Source organism: Lontra canadensis, unplaced genomic scaffold, assembly GCF_010015895.1.
Source record: "Lontra canadensis isolate GAN:19392208 unplaced genomic scaffold, GSC_riverotter_1.0 scaffold40, whole genome shotgun sequence".
NCBI classification, from domain to species: Eukaryota; Metazoa; Chordata; class Mammalia; order Carnivora; family Mustelidae; genus Lontra; species Lontra canadensis.
The window spans coordinates 9120203-9137255 of NW_022631034.1; the positions used below are offsets into that span (position 1 = coordinate 9120203).

Genomic DNA, 17053 nt, shown 5'->3' on the forward strand with positions numbered 1-17053 from the left:
TAAATGAAACTCTCTTCTGAATAGACCAGAGACAGATACCCAGATTGGTGATCTAACCCCTTTTCAGTTAATTCCTATGGGGTTGTGTCTAGCACCTCTTTTTTGAAGTATGGAGGTAACTCACCCAGTGTCCTAAGTTTTGCATTTTCAAGTATTTAAAACAACAGAACATCTACCATTCCTTATGTTGTTGTAGATGTAAAGTGATTTCAAACAAAACTATGTTATGACGTTGTCTTTCTGAATTGCCACCCAACTGCCTCGAAAGGAGAAATCCAAAATAAGAGGCTGAAGGCCCTCACTCGAAATGGCTCTGTTCCTTTAGAAACTGCCCTTTTATTGAACTGTTTTGTGATTTAGCCCGGGTGGAAAGGGCATAAGGCAAAGGTGATTAAAAGGTCGATAGAAAGAGCAGCACATTATCCTAATTACATTCTTCCTGGTGTAAATAAACCCATCTGCTTCAGTCGCTACATTAATAAACTAGCCCAGGTATCTATCAACTAAAATAAAAAATCTGGACCATAATAAAATTGACAAATGTATCCTGCATTAGCAATGACTTAGGACACTATCAGTATATCTACTAGTAAACTTAAAAAGCTACAGTCTTGGGGCGCCCGGGTGGCTCAGTTGGTTAAGCGGCTGCCTTCAGCTGGGGTCATGATTCCAGGCTGGGGATCAGGCTCCCTGCTCAGCAGAGAGCCTGCTTCTCTCCCCCTCTCCCTGTCGCTCTGCTTACTTGTGCTCTCTCTCTAGCTCTCTGTCAAATAAACAAATAAAATATTAAAAAAAAAAAAAAAGCTACAGTCTTCATATTTAGAAAACGGATGATTCACAAATGTTTTCCTTAAGATTTGGGAAAATAAAATCCAACTATAAACACTACATTAGTCTTATTTTGTTTACAATTCCTAAATAAACTTCGTGATCAGGAAAGTAAACTATCCTGTAAATATCATGTAACTAGCTTCCTTATTCTAATTTTGCACATAAAATTGCCATTAAGTAGAATTGGGAAAAAGCTGAAATCCAGACTCAGAAAATCCACATTCACACTCTTGGCCTCGAGACTTACTGGCTGCATAATTTTAGGCAAATCACTTACTCTTACTCAGCCTTGGTTTCCAATTTATAACAGCAATAATAACAACAGTGGGATGCTTTGTTATGGAACTGTAAACCACTTTGCAAATATTAGCTTTCTCTCTCTCAAAAAAAAATTTTTTTTTCTGTTAGATCACATAAGAAGAATTTACTTGAATGACTAGTAGCACAGTCCTTGGAGTCAGACAGTCTCAGTAATCATTCAAGGTCAGTAGGTATTTGCTGAGCAAATAATGAAATATTTGTTCAACCTCATCCTATGTCAGAACTCCAGTCAAATTGTGAGTCATCTCCAAACCTCAATTTTCATGTATGCAAAATATACAGTAAGAATACCTACTTCAGTGATTCTCAATAACAGCACAAATGAGGAACTCTAGTCTCTGACTCAGTAGGTCTGAGGCAAGGTCTAGACAAATAGTACTTGTATGCTTCACACGTATTTGGAAAGTAACCCAGAAGTGAGAGCCACTAAGCTTCTCAGAGCTATTGTGAAGATTAAATGAGGAGATGCATATAGATACTTAATTAAGAACACATACTTAATTCATATAAGTATATAGATCATATCCTGCTTTTAAAAACATTATTTTATGCATATTTATAAAAATGTTTTATATAACATATAAGAGATAAACAGTGAATTATTAAAGCAGTGCTTCTCAAACTTTGGCGTGAGTCTAGTGGGATGTCAGGTAACGTGTAAGAACAGATTGCTGGGTCCTTCCCCTAGAGTTTCCAATTCAGTAGGCTTGAGGTGGGACCCAAGAATTTGCATTTCTAGCTAGTTCCCAGATGCCACTGATGCAGCTGTTCCAAGTCATGACACTTGGAGAAAATACTGCGTTAGAGAAACATTAATCACATCCAAAAATTATGTCCATATAAAATGAAAACAAACAATAGACAGGAAATACAGTATCAAAATTTTATAGTTTCAATGTCAGCGAATTTAACTCTGTTTGATGATCTGAAATACAGTCTTATATGATGACACCTTTCTCAACGAAGCCTCAGAAGACTCCTAGGGTGAATGGGAAGATCACATCTTTGCAGTCCCATTGCAATTTGTATCAATTTGCCAAGTGTCGTTGCACTTAGCTTTGTATGGAAATGAACTCGTAAAGCATTACTTTTTCCATTTAGTAGACAGCAAGGTCCTTGGAGGTAGAGATCAGGTCCTACTTATCTATGTACCCTCAGAGGCCAGCACAGTGCCTGCAGACACTCAATAAAATGCTTAATGAATGAATGAATGGAAACTCACTTGGAATAGAGTAATTTTGTGATTATTTTTTTTTAATTGTAGTCTCATGGTAACCCCACGGGAAAGTTTAGAGGTATATAGACAACCATCTCCCTGTCATACCTCTTTCATTAGAGCAGAGGTTCTCAAAGGAGGTAAACTCTCCTACCACCCTCCTAAACAAAAGTTTGGCCTTAAAACAAAGAAATAATACCAATAGCAACAATTGGCAAGCATATAACAGTTTGTTTTACCAACAGACTTTGTAACCTGGGGCTCTATCACAAAGTTAGTTAGTGGTAGATTAGGAAAAAAAAAAAAAAATAGTCTCACTCTGAGCCAAACACTCTTTTTTAAGATTTCCTTCTTTACTCTTGGCCACCTGGTCTATTATCTAATCTGAACCTCATCAGTAGTTGCTTCACCTCTGATAGCTCACTTTCTGTACTGAGGCAAGATGATGGCCTGTGTCAGGAGAGCCCTTCCCTTCAGATAGTGTTTTGATAATTAACTTATTTTTATGACTTTTTTCTTCATTCAGCTATGTGGCTCAGTTCTTTTTTTTTTTTTTTTTAAGATTTTATTCATTTATTTAAGAGAGAGACAGTGAGACATAGCATGAGAGGGGAGAAGGGTCAGAGGGAGAAGCAGACTCTCTGTGGAGCTGGGAGCCTAACATGGGGCTTGATCCCAGGACCCTGAGATGTGGGATTGTTCTTTCTAGAATAAGATATCTGATCCCCATATCGACTCCATAATGTTTTTCTTATTTCCTCAACAATACATACAATTAAAATGGTTTGATAAATGCTGTGACAAGTGAAAGCCTAAGGAGGTATAGAAGGACTTAAAGCATGAGTAAGCAGAATTAAAGCACCTTTTTTCTACTTTCTTGTATTATGTGTACATGTGCACGCACACATGCACACACACCACTCTAATTCCAGTCCATAAATGAAAGACCTCTGTTGCCCCACCTGCCATGTCATCTACAGACAATAGAGCCAATTCCAGAGCACGTGGTGAAAGCAACATTGAACTAAAGTCATTTTAATATAGACTTGCCTAAATTCTGGCTGTGTAACTTGGGAAAGTAATCTTAACCTCTCTGAGCCAAAGTTTATTTATCCAAAATGAAGTTAAGCTAACCCATTGGTAAAATCTTCCATTTTTAACACAGCCTTGAGTTTTAACTCTAATGATCTCTAACTACATATCATAACTTGCTAATCAGAAATTGATTGAAAACTATCTTAAAATTTTAGACTTTAATATTGATGAGTATTTCAAGGTACATTATTTTAAAAATATGTTGAGCCCTAGTCATATGAATTTCACAATCAATATTAAAGAAGGTAAGAAAAACTGACCTCACAAATGGAAATACATCAGCTTTTAAAAAACTGAAATGAAAAATGAAGTTCTAAAAGGAAAAAAAAGAACATGTTTAAATATAGCATAAGAATGTCTAAGTCAGATCCAAATGTCATTAGTGTCTTCAAATGAAATGTTAAAAGAATTTCATTTGTATCATAATATCTGACTATCTACAGAGTAGAAAAATAATAAGATTAAAAGTTAGGAAAGTTGAACCTCAGTATTAATAATATCCCATTTGCAGGTGAACCTTTTTAAAAACTGTCCATATGTCACAAGTAAACTGACATTCAAAGTTATAATGAAATCATACAGTGATATGTAAATTGATAATAAGCAACAAAAATTCTTTGGTGAAGGTGCTTTCTTATCTTTAGAAATGGGGAAAATACTATCTACAAATTTTCTCTCCCTCCTAAAGATTAATGAGTTAACAATTAAAAGGTTTCATACCTTGGAAGAGAGCTAACAAGGCAACGGAGATAGGCAGGGCATATGCTACCCTTTTCTTTTAAATCATATTAATAAGAAAAGAAAGATTAAAACCACAATGTTAAATAATAACAACCTTCATATCAAGTTAGTTTTTCAAGATATAATATTTAGCTCCAGATCTTACCAAAACATATATAGTTAAATACAAATAGATAAATTAATTTGACAATCCTTAAAATTATACTTGGTATTAAATAGCTGTGGTTTTTAATGAAACCATTTTCAATAAATTACTTTTTATTAACCAAGACTAACCCAAAATAAGAAAATAATTATACCAAAGGAAGGAAGGAAAGAAGGGAGGGAGGATGAGAGGGAGGGAAGAGAAAAAAATATCTCTCCAGGTATTTCAAAAATAATTCCAGTGTAATGGGATTTAAAGACTCCAAATGTGGAAAAGTCATTTATTAGAAACTGAAGAGTATCTCTAGGTGACAGTGATATATCCTCTGGAAAAGATACTGCCTAAGGGCAGCCTTTTATGCCTTGTTCACCACTCTCATCCCACTGCCTATATTTTTAAATCAGAATTTTTCTGTCTAAGCATACCTGACTTCAGTGTTTCAAAAACATCTCAAAGGCCCTGGCCCAGAAGTTATTTATTCCCTGTAGATCATGAAACCAACTTTTTCTGCAATAAGTTTTTCTGCAGATGAGTTCAATAGTTCCCTCTTTTAAGTCTTTTTTTTTTTTTTATCATGAAAAAATTGTATTTAGATTTAGCCAGCTGGACTCAGTTTAGATGATCCCAATTTTGTTGGCAACATCCAAGCATCATAGTCAGGGGCCAGCCGAACGTATGCCTTCTTCTCTCCATCAGGCCTGATTAAGGTGTTGACCTTGGCTACATCAATGTCATAGAGCTTCTTCACAGCCTGTTTGATCTGGTGCTTTTTGGCCTTGACATCCACAATGAACACAAGTGTGTTGTTGTCTTCTATTTTCTTCATGGCTGACTCAGTAGTCAGGGGGAACTTGATGATGGCATAGTGATCAAGCTTGTTTCTCCTGGGGGCGCTCTTTCGAGGGTATTTGGGCTGCCTTCGGAGACGCAGAGTCTTGGGTCGTCGGAACATAGGTGATTTGAGGATCTTCTTTTTTTTGTGACTGTGGACACCTTTCAGCACCGCTTTCTTGGCCTTCAAAGCCTTTGCTTTGGCTTCGGCTTTGGGAGGGGCAGGGGCTTCCTTCTTAGCTTTTGGCGCCATCTTCTCCCTCTTTTAAGTCTTAAAGGAATAAAAAGAGTAGGGGCACCTGGGTGGCTCAGTCAGTTAAGCAACTGCCTTTGGCTCAGGTCATGATCTGAGGGGTCCTGGGATGAGCCCCTCATAGGGCTCCATGTTCAACAAAGGAGTCTGCTTCTCCCTCTGCCTCTGCCCTTCCCCCTGCTCATGTCCTCTCTTTCTCTCTCAAATAAATAAAATAGAAAGAAAGACAGACAAACAGTAACAGCTCCCTATTTTCCAGAAATAGATTCACATTATGGATTATTCAGACATAGTGTGGGGAACTCTTCCTACTATGGGAAGAAGGAATACCTGCTCTGAGCTCTGTCTGTGGGTCTCAGTTTAGAAGCAGGCATAAGTGCTCTATTCCATTCACTGCAAAAGAACTACATCCTAAAATTCACTCATATATTCATTCACCTAATTATTATTGAACACTTACTAAGTGTTAGGCATCAAAATAAAAATTTAGTAGTCTCTACTTTAAGAAGTTTATACTTTAGGGGTGCCTGGGTGGCTCAGTTGGTTGAGCAGCTGCCTTCAGCTTGGGTCATGATCCCAGGATCCTGGGATCAAGTCCCTCATTGGGCTCCCTGCTCAGCAGAGAATCCGCTTCTCCCTCTCCCTCTGCCTGCCTCTCTGCCTACTTGTGCTCTCTATCTCTCTGTCAAATAAGTAAATAAAAATCTTTTTTTAAAAAATGAGCATATGCTGGGCAGCATAATTTGAAAATAAAAAAGAAGTTTACGGTTTAATTTCATTTTCATGTGAAAATGTACTGTCAATAAAGGAAGAATAGGACAAAAAGAAAAATGAATATAAAAACCATAGGAGTTCTAGTTAAAGGAAGATGATTTAGCATCACTTTCTTCTGTACCTTTTTGTTAGAACTTGAGCTATTATTTCATATCAGACTTTGGAATAATTTTCTAGCTAACTTTCTAATTTATAACATTACTACAAGATAATACTGTCACAATTTGGAGATAACATCGGATTTTGTACTATCCAATCAGTACAATTCCCTAGATACATCAATAACAAATTCACTTTCCCTTTAATGGGCCACATTAACTTTTAGACTCAGATGCTACTGAGTCTCTTAAATCTAAAGAGATAGTTCAACACGGTAAATGCATACACACATATACACACAGACAGATGTTTATTAAAACATTGTATACACAGAGAAAACCTGGAAAATTCAGTTATATATGTTTTATATATATATATATATTCAGTTATATATGTTATATATGTTAGTTATGCTACTGATTATCATTAAACCATCAAAATTATGAAGACTATGTAAAAATATAGAGAAATATGTATGTTTGATTTATTCAATGTTATAGTCATTTAGTATTTGTGACATGCCCAGAGTTATACCAGACATTTTGGATTATAGGATAAATATCACACAATAAGAACCCTCAAGGAGCTCACAGCCTAGTCGTGGACATCTATGGAGGGCCCTAAAGAAGTGGATAGCAAACGGGCACATGTAAACCCCAAGCAGTGCAAGGCAGCCGTCCTTTGCTGCAATCCAGTAAAATGCAGGTCCAAGTTGGGGCACATGACAACCTACACAAAGCCAGGTTTGATCCAAGAGAACTAAGTCAAGATACAGAAAGACAGAAAGCAGCCCTAGCAAAGAGCAGAATGCTTCCAGACGACTGGCTTGGGAAAGGGTGCTGTTCTTTCAGGCACCAAGCACAGACTGGCTGGCCTGAAACTGCCTGATGGTGTCACCAGAACAGTGGGAGGCAGGGGTCAGCTATGGCACGGGCGCTGTTTGGATCCTGGGTTGTTAAGGTGCTGACTGATTTTGTCAGATTTTTTGGTTCCTTTTGCTTCAGAGCAGTTGCAATTGCAAAACTGAAGACCCACAGAAGGACTGAGAAAGGAGATGGACTCTAAAATTTAAATCATCTCAGAGCACTAATAGAAGCATGTGCAAGTCCAGGAGCCCCAAAGAGGAAGTGCTTAACTCAGCCTGTAGGGTAGGGGCAGGGCAGGAGTGCCAGAGGGGAAGATGGGGAAAGTTTCACAGAGACTGTAGGGACATTCGTGTTGAGGCTTGAAAGATAAAAAGGGATTTTCACCATAACCAAAAAATCCAGTATCAGAAAGACAGAGAAGCATAAAAGGATGTGTGTGGTCCCCAGTGTTAGAATGGTAGGATCATTAAACTTAGGATAGATGTGGGAGGTGGTGGAAGATGAAGCAGAAAAGGTAATTGTGGTCAGATCCTGGAGAGCCTTGTGTGCCTTGTTGTGAAATTTTGATTTTTACACTGGGGTGGTAATGGAGAGCCATTTTAAGGATTTTAAGGATGTGAAGTGATCAGATTTGCCTTGTAGGAGTACAAGATTTGCAATAGAGTGAAAAAAATTAATTGTAGGTGATGAAAGTCTAATGCAAGAAGATCTGTTAGTGTACAGGTGGTTCAATCCATACTAGAAATGATGAGTACTCAATTGTACATTGGAATTAGAGAGAAGTAGATGCTTAGGATCGATAGTAGTGACTGACTGGATCAGGGCTAAGCAGGGGCATGGAAAAAGAATCAAGGATAACTTCAGATTCTCAGCTTGTGAAACCAAGTGGATAAAAATGCCATAAAATAAAATCACAGCTATGGAGAACTATACATGAACAAAGACTAGATGAAAAAAAAAAATGGGGGTTAGGACAGTAGGATGGTTTCATAAAACCTTTTTAGTGTTCTATTGTACGTACAAAATTATTTGGGGTTTTTATCTAGGTTTAAATGCAGGCTCTGCAAATTACTCGTTTATAACTAAATAGATCAGTTAACTTCCATGGATTTAGTTTCAGCCAATATTAATTTGTTTATAATTCCTCTCGTTTTGAAGACGATTTAAAATAGTTTTAGAAATACCTACAATTCAACAAAACAAAGTATATAGAGATGATGAGAAACAAAATAAATCCACAAATGTCTGATTTACAAGATTTGAGTGAACTCTCAGACTCAATTCTGAGCTTCCTAGCTGTCTACCCATAGTAGGAGACGCCATGAATTCTGTTTATCCACTGTTAGCTAGTGGCTTCTCTGAGAAACTTCTCCATCAGGTACTCATAACACAGATACTTTGTGAAATAGTGATCAGCACAAGAAATAACACCTGCAAGCTTAATATGATGTCAAGTATCTCAATGTCAGTCAATGTTACAACAGCTAAGCACAAATCAGCAAAAGCACGTCTGTGGGGGCCAAAATAGCCCAAGCTGGGTAAAGAGCTATTTCAGGGTCTGGCTGACTCCAAGAAAAAGTTTTAGCATATCTACAGGAATCAAAGGACTGCATGTTTATTCAGGAAATCCTTCATAAAGAGACCTCCAGTAATCAAAGACTTGATTATTGAACCACTAGTTTAACAATGGCAATTCTCTAGATGATTTTTCTGCTTTAATACATTAAAAACCTCTTTTTTCAGAAATACAGGATACAGCGTAAAACCTCATTAAACAGGACCAACTACAGGAAAGACGTCTAGACTCACAAAAATTCGAAATACTCAAAAGATATTTCAATCTTTTTAATATAAGCAATTAGCTTTAAAAATGCCCATTGAAATTCCTCGAAGACTTCCTTTAGAAAGTTGTTTCGGGGTGCCTGAGGGGCTCAGTCATTGAGCATCTGCCTTCAGCTCAGGTCATGATCCCAGGGTCCTGGGATAGAGCCCCGCATCAGGCTCCCTGCTCAGCATTTGGAAGCCTGCTTCGTCCTCTCCCACTCCCCCTGCTTGTGTTCCCTCTCTCACTGTCTCTCTCTGTGTCGAATAAATAAAATTTAAAAAAAAAAAAAGTTGTTTCTAAGGTATATTTGGCAGCATTTAGTGCTGCCAAAAACTTGAAAACTGTGCTTCCCAAGTAGGTTAAACAGGTTACATGCCTCTCTTGAACCCACACAAACTTGTGTATAATCTATAACTTTGCTTATTCTTTATCATACCTAGGGCATTAATTCAGAACCAAGCAGTGAGAATCTACAGAGGTTAAAACATAAGGAGTGTTTATTTTAGAATTAGGCAAGTGAAGTATATGTCCTCCTTTTGTCTGCATGTTGTTTCTATAGATTACTAAATAAAAGTTTAATGTGTGGGAAGTGTGATAACAATTCAATGCAGAGTTTCCATGAAGTTTCACTAAGTATACATTTCAATGTAAGGCTTTGTAGTGGTTAAGAAGGATGAGGGAAGAGGTAGATTCCAACTCTATTCTTTTTAACTACAAGTCTGTCCTACCCCCATAGAGCTAAGATACCTCTGGACACATATACTTATGACCAAAAAAAAATTTTTCACGACTTAATGGTTCTTCTTTAGTCACTGGTACTCTTGCACTATAGTAAAGGTGTTAGGTCAGCAGAATCAATGTCATTGCCATGGGAAAAGAATGTGATGACTTTCTTGTGCAGCCAAACAAAAGAACTGTGAATAAGAGGCTGAAAACAGTGAATAAAAAGAAAAAAGAATTTAATTCAAACTGAAAAATACCGTTAATACTTGAAATTGTGTAGTATTAATGTCCATTAAGGATGTCTTATAGTATTTTTTTCATTTTGTGACTTTGGGTATTTTTCAACTATTTACAAAATATACACGATCATAGCCTAACTTTAAAATGACTTTTGAGTTCTTTGTAAGGCAAACCTGGAGTGACAATAAATTTTTAATAAAACTTTACTGTCAGGATGCCTGGGTGGCTCAGTTGGTTAAGCGAGGTCAGGTCATGATCCCAGGGTCCTGGGATCGAGTCCCCCATTAGGCTCCTTGCTCAGCAGGGAGCCTGCTTCTCTCTCTGCCTCTGCCTGCTACTCTGCCTGCTTGCCTTGAGCATGCTCTCTCTCTTTCTCTCTCTCTGACAAATAAATAAATAAATATGATCTTTTTTTTTAAGTTCTAAAAAAATAATAAAATTTTACTGTCAGTTACAAAATCTTTTTTTTCCTCTCGTGATTTGAATACTGAAACATAGGCAAATGATCTACAAAATACACCAAAAAATCCATCCTTCAAGTTCTTAAAATGCACAAATTTTAAATTGCTTCTTATAAAACTGGATTTTGAAAAAATTGCACTGAATATGGCAATTCTTTTTTTAATCTTTTTATTTTTATTATTTTTTTAAATTCCAGTATAATTAACATATAGTATTATATTAGTTTTGTTCCTACAGGAAAATTGCTCAAGCACTTAGGACCAGTCCTGACTGGTGTTCTTTACATGATAGGGTTAGTAAGAGTGCAGCTCTCCGCTAAAGTCCTAATGGCCAAAAGAAGCCACAGAAAGTAGTTTGGGGGCTACTCATCCTTTCACATTAAAGAGAGATAGAGCCAGAGCTTAACAAAACATTGTGTTCTTGATCCTTTCTTTCACTAAATATTCAGACAGATGCAGAACAGGAATCAACAATGTGAAATTGTGGTACCTCAACTGAATTAGGGATTATTTTTTAATATTTTTATTTATTCAGTTGACAGACAGAGATCGTAAGTATGCAGAGAGGCAGGCAGAGAGAGAGAGAGAGGAGGAAGCAGGCTCCCCACTGAGCAGAGAGCCCTATGCGGGGCTAGATCCCAGGACCCTGAGATCACGACCTGAGCCAAAGGCAGAGGCCACCCAGGCGCCCCTGAACTAGGGATTTTTTAACTGTGACTTTAATGTTCCTCTAATATCACGAACCTTAATGAGAAACAATGTAAGTTTATTGAAAAACCGTAAGATGCAATAGCAACCAACAGACGGAGGGAGAAAGGAGGGGGCAAAGAGAAAGCAAAGCAAAGAGAGAAATGTTATTTTGAACACTAATTGTTAAAAAGTTGTGCCTCGTCTAAACAGAATAATGAGATAGGTAAAGCCAACTGTTTTGGATTCCTTTTTCAGAAATAGCTTCCTAGCTCCCCTCTGGAAGAATGGAAAAATAATGGGGCTAGCCCGGAAATTCTCAACCTCCGTGCTATTGACAATTCAAACCAGGTCATTCTTTGCTGTAGGGACTGTCCTGAGCGTTCTGGAATGTTTACTAGCCTCTCTGGTGTCGACGCACTAGATCCCAATACCACTACCCCAGTCATGACACTACAAGACAGCCTCCAGACACTACAAAAGTGACTCCAGTGTATTTTTTATTTTTTCTTTAGTTCTTTTGAGTTTTTCACCTGGGAGAATGGACTACGACAGCAGAAACATGATGTCTAGTAAACCGTTCTCTCCTGGCAACTTTCTCCTATTGTGGCATATTTTTTTAAATAGTTTGCCTAGAGGTCCATTTATACACCTCTTTTAGTGCTATATTTACTATATTTAAAGAAATAAAGATAAAAAGAAACATAACTCAGTGATAGAAATTCATTCTACACGAACTCTTCCTTACCTACCCAGGAAACTGTCAAAAAAGCAGCCAAAATGTAAAATAGTAAAAGAGAGGTTAAAGACCATCTCAAAAAGCAAAGAGTAACACACAACAAGGAACGAAACCTATTATTTCTCCCATCTCAAAAAAATCAAATTCTCTTCTCCTCCCACCCCCAGCCGCAGCACCTCTGCTTTGCCCCTTTTGCAACAACACCCTTCAAAAGAGCGAACAAAGCTTCTCTAATCCTCCTCCCATCTCTGGGAACCTGGTCCCTTCAGACCATCACTGCCACCACAGTGAAACCACCCTTGTCAGGGTTTGCAGTCGCCTTCACATTAATAAATTCAGTGGCCATTTCTAAGTCCGCCTCATCTTACTTCACCTATGGACAGCATTGAATGCAGCTGATTATTCCTCTTCTTTCCCACGCTTTCCCCCTTAGCCCCAGGACCGCACACTCTCTTGATTTCCCCCTTACTCACTAGTTACTGATTTTCAATCTCCTTTACCGGTTTCCTCCTCTTCTCCCTGTCCTCTTCATAACGCAGCAAGCCTGGGCTCAGGTCATTTATCTCAGTCCGCACTCATTTCCCAGTGAGTCATCCAGTCTGCGGCCTTAAATACCACCTATGTTCTGATGACTCCCAAACTGCCCCTCTCCCAGACTCCAGACTCATATATCCAACTTCCTATTTGTCACCTCCACTTGAATATCAAATAAATGTTTCAAACCCAAGTATGTCTAAAATTGAACCCCCAATCTTTCCCCTAACCTTGCCCCATCCACAATTTTCTAATATCACTGATGGCAACTCCATCCTATTAGTCACTCAAGCCAAAAACCGTGCAGTCATCCATGATGCCTATCTTTCTCTCACCCTCCACACACCGTTAGTTCCGAAAACCATATAAGCTTCACCTCCAGAATACATTCGGTTATCCTTGCATTTCTCATGTCTCGTGCTTTCACCCTAATGGATGCCACCAGCATCTCTCAACTGAAATACTGCAAACACCTTACTGGTCTTCTGGTTTCTCTCCTTGCACCTATAGGACACTCTCAACACAGTAGCCACAACAATTCTTTTAAGAGGTAAGTCATGGGACAGCTGGGTGGCGCAGTTGGTTGGGCAGCAGGTTCTTGGTTTGGGCTCAGGTCATGATCTTGGCATCCTGACACTGAGCCCCACAGTGGTGGTGGGCACTCCACTGGACATGGAGACTGCTCAAGATTCTCTCTTCCTCACCCAGTCATGCTCACACTCTCTCTAAAATAAATAAATCTTTAATAAAAAATAAAATGTAAGTCATATCATATTACTCTTCTGCTAAAAACCTGTTAAAAACCTTCAAGGTTAAAGTCAAAGACCTTTATTTCACTTTATTAATAAGCTAGTGATTTTTTTTAAGTAATCTCTCTACCCAGTGTGGGGCTTGAACTCATGACCCCAAGATCAAGAGGGCTCCACTGACTGAGCCAACCAGGCACCCCCAAGGTAAAGTCCTTTAAAGTGTCTAAAGGGCCTAATGGAAGCTGGTCCTCCCTCAGCTTCCTGATCCCCTTTCCTATTTCTATTCTCTTTTGTAAATTCACCCAACCTGCTCTCTGTTTATCTAGAAGGTTATTCCCCTGCCATGAGTAACTACTTAACCTTCTCCAACATTACCTCTCAATTAGGTCTACCCTAAGCATCCTATTACTACCCACAACTGATCTTTTCCATCATCCCATAACAGCGTTCCAAATCCTCCTCACCGTGCTCTACATTTTTTCACAACATTTTTCAATTTTTAATATCAACGATTTTCTTATTAGTGTTTATTATTCGTTATCTGTCTTCCCCATGTAGAATGGAAACCTCAAAAAAGCCTCCATTTTCTTCTCTGGTAAGTCCCTCAGAATTGTACCTAGCGCAGAGTACGTCTTCAGCTAATATTTGTCAAATGAATGAGTGAAATAAAATGGATGAATATCCCACCCTGAAATAGAAGAGATTGCAGCCTTCTTTTTTTTTTTTTTTTCTTTATCCTTTTTCTCACTTTCCTGGTTACACATCAAAGCACTAGCTGGGCTGGGAGGGAGAAGGGATTCTTTGGTAGGAAGGAGTAGACAAATATAACTGGAGACCTTTTTACTGGTAGATTATAGGTTTTAAGAGACTTTTTGTCTTTTCAGTTTTAGCTGTGAAGTCTCAGGCTGTCTGGGGGATTTTAGGACTTCTATGTTCTCTTTACCACTATGATTTTTAGTTCAGTGGGGCTTCTGGTTGGAAGGTACCTTCTAAACTGAGAGAAACAAAGGGGCTAGGGATGAGGATCAAAAAATATGGGAAAGTGACAGGCTGCTAAAAGAAACTCCAGGAAAACAGGAAAAGAGAATTTTAGGTTTTCAGTCCAATTCACTACAGTAGTAAAGATGGCTAAAATTCAAGGACATGCCTGAGATTAGTAAGAAAGATTGTGAACCTTTTATTCTTAAGAGACTGAAAGTGACAGATAGGGTTCAAGATAACTGTCAAAATAAGTAAATTAATCCCATTGTAGCGGAGCGTTTTAAAAAAATATATATATTCTTCCACATACATCTCCCCTAATGTTTATATATACCCCTGAGAGGGTCTCGATCTCCCAAGATAGAGATGCAAAAATAATAAATTACAAATATATTATTATCTAATGTTATGCAACAAATTACTCCAAAATTTAGTGGCCTAACACAATAGTAACCGTTTATTATCTCTCACAGTTTCTGTGATACAGGAATCCAGAAGCAGCTTAGTGAGCATTTCTGGGTTAGGGTTTCTTACAAAATTTAGTCAGTTGACTGAGGCAATGGACAACTGAAGGCTTAACTGGAATGGAGGGTATGTTTGCAAGGTTGATCGCTCATATGGCTGGCAAGCTGGTGCTGGTTCTTAGCAGGAGGCCTAAGCTCCTTCCCACAGTGGGCCTTTCTACAGGGATATTTGAATGTTTTCACAATACAGCAGCTAGTTTTCCCTGAGTAAGCAAGATAGGAAAGCAAAAGATACACAAGAGCAAGGCAGAAGCTACAATGCTTTTACATACAATGTAGCTTTCTACTATACTTTACTGGTCACACAGGTCAGCCCAGATTCAGTGTAAGAGGGAAAAATGTAAGGGTGTGAATACCAGTAGACAAAGGACCTAGAGGCCATCTTGAAGGCTGGCTACCACAACAGTCAAATCGTTTGTCACATGAACAGCAAAATAACCTCAATTCGGGGGTGCCTGGGTGGCTCAGTGGGTTAGCCTCTGCCTTCAGCTCAGGTCATGATCTCAGGGTCCTGGGATCAAGTCCCACATCGGGCTCTCTGCTCAGCGAGGAGCCTGCTTCCCCCTCTCTCTGCCTTCCTCTCTGCCTACTTGTGATCTCCCTCTCTGTCAGATAAATAAATAAAATCTTTAAAAAATAAAAAAATAATCTCAATTCATCTTAGAGTTGACGTGAATGCATCTTTTCCTGCTTATACCACTTCAAAAAGGGTGATCATTTATTCACCTTGTTTTGCCTCTTCATCTCTAGTGATGGAGAGGCAAAATATAATGTTATATATATATATATATATATATATATAACATTATATATAAAATACATAATATAATATAAACCATTATACAATATCATCCTATATCTGTGAGCATTTTTTTTATTAACAATGTATTTTTAAGTTTAAAAGCAATAAAGTTGTGACACTTCTGAGGAAAGTATAAGAAGATATATCATCCTCTTGATTCAGAAGGGAAAAAACATGATCTACCTTTCTACATTAGATTTGATAAACCTTGAGGGAAATGAACAGATATTAAAATACTGGATGTAGACAAAGTAAAAAGAGTCACTGGACTTGGTTATGTCTCTATCCACAGTACACAATTTACTCCTAGACCTCAGGAAAGCACCTAATGTCTTTGTATCTCAATTTCTTCATATGTAAAGTGCAAATAATATTCATTCACATATGTAAAGAGTGAAGTATGAATATAAATTGGGAACTGAGCTCTATCATACATATGTAAATATATATGTAACATATAAAGATAGAGATATAAATAGAGCTAGATATAGATCTGTCTTACACAGAATATGTTTTTAAAAAGAGTAAACTTGGAGCGCCTAGGTGGCTCAGTTGGCTAAGCATCCGATTTCGGCTCAGGTCAGGATCTTAGGGTCCTGGGATCCAGCCCTCAGTAGGGAGTCTACTTTTCCCTCTCCAGATGCCCCTCCCCCATTCATGCTCACTCTCTTGCTCTCTTTCTCCCCAAATAAATACATGAAAAATCCTTTAAAAAAAAAAGAGAATAACTAGGGGCGCCTGGGTGGCTCAGTGGGTTAGGCCACTGCCTTCGGCTCAGGTCATGATCTCAGGGTCCTGGGATCGAGCCCCGCATCGGGCTCTCTGCTCAGCAGGGAGCCTGCTTCCTCCTCTCTCTCTGCCTGCCTCTGCCTGCTTGTGATCTCTCTCTGTCAAATAAATAAATAAAATCTTTAAAAAAAAAAAAGAGAATAACTTAACCAAATTTGAAATTATACACGTACACATGTACATATAATATATAATATGCATGCATGTATGTATACATGCACACACAAACACACACATATATACAATCAAGACATAAATCTTGGCTTATACAGAATATATATTTATAAATAATAATCTTGATCAAATTCCTTACAGACCTACACTATTCATATGTGGCAGCATCACTCACCGCTTTATCATTCTTCTAATAACTCTGTGGACACTGAGCATTTCTTCTAACTCAAACATACTGTGATTCTCAATAGTATGAAAAAGAGCTGATGTCACAAACACATTATGTTGCAGTATCACTAAGGGCCAGATCCATTCTTAGTTACATAATCCCTGAGGTCCTACCAGCCTTGCTAGGCTCAAAAGAGAGACTTCGAGTTCAAAGAAAGAGACAGAGGGGACTAAACAAAGCCCTGACCCAACAAAAATTCTTAGTATATTCTCAGTATTAATCTTTGGCAAAGAAGTAGACAGTTTGGAGTTGGAAAAAGGCAATGGAGGGCTTTAAAATGTTTATAATTTATATCTTCCCTAAACACCATAGCACTTTCTAATCACAAATGCTTAGGGAGTAGAAAATCATCCAAAACACCCCATACTCCCCCACCCCCTGCCAATATCTCCACAATAAGATCAGAGACCCAAGGGTAAACTTT

General features: G+C 38.2%; 1 protein-coding gene and 1 pseudogene across 3 annotated transcripts in view; both read right to left on the reverse strand.

The window, feature by feature from the left end:
* SLC44A5 (solute carrier family 44 member 5) overlaps positions 1 to 16632 on the reverse strand; it is a 393104-nt gene extending 376472 nt beyond the window's left edge. For all 3 annotated transcript variants that reach the window (XM_032870125.1, XM_032870124.1, XM_032870123.1), the window contains exon 1: positions 16576 to 16632. The gene's annotated coding sequence lies outside the window, so the exon portion shown is untranslated. The remainder of the gene's footprint in view (positions 1 to 16575) is intronic.
* LOC116875027 lies at positions 4964 to 5433 on the reverse strand (annotated as a pseudogene).
* Positions 16633 to 17053: the final 421 nt, after the last annotated feature.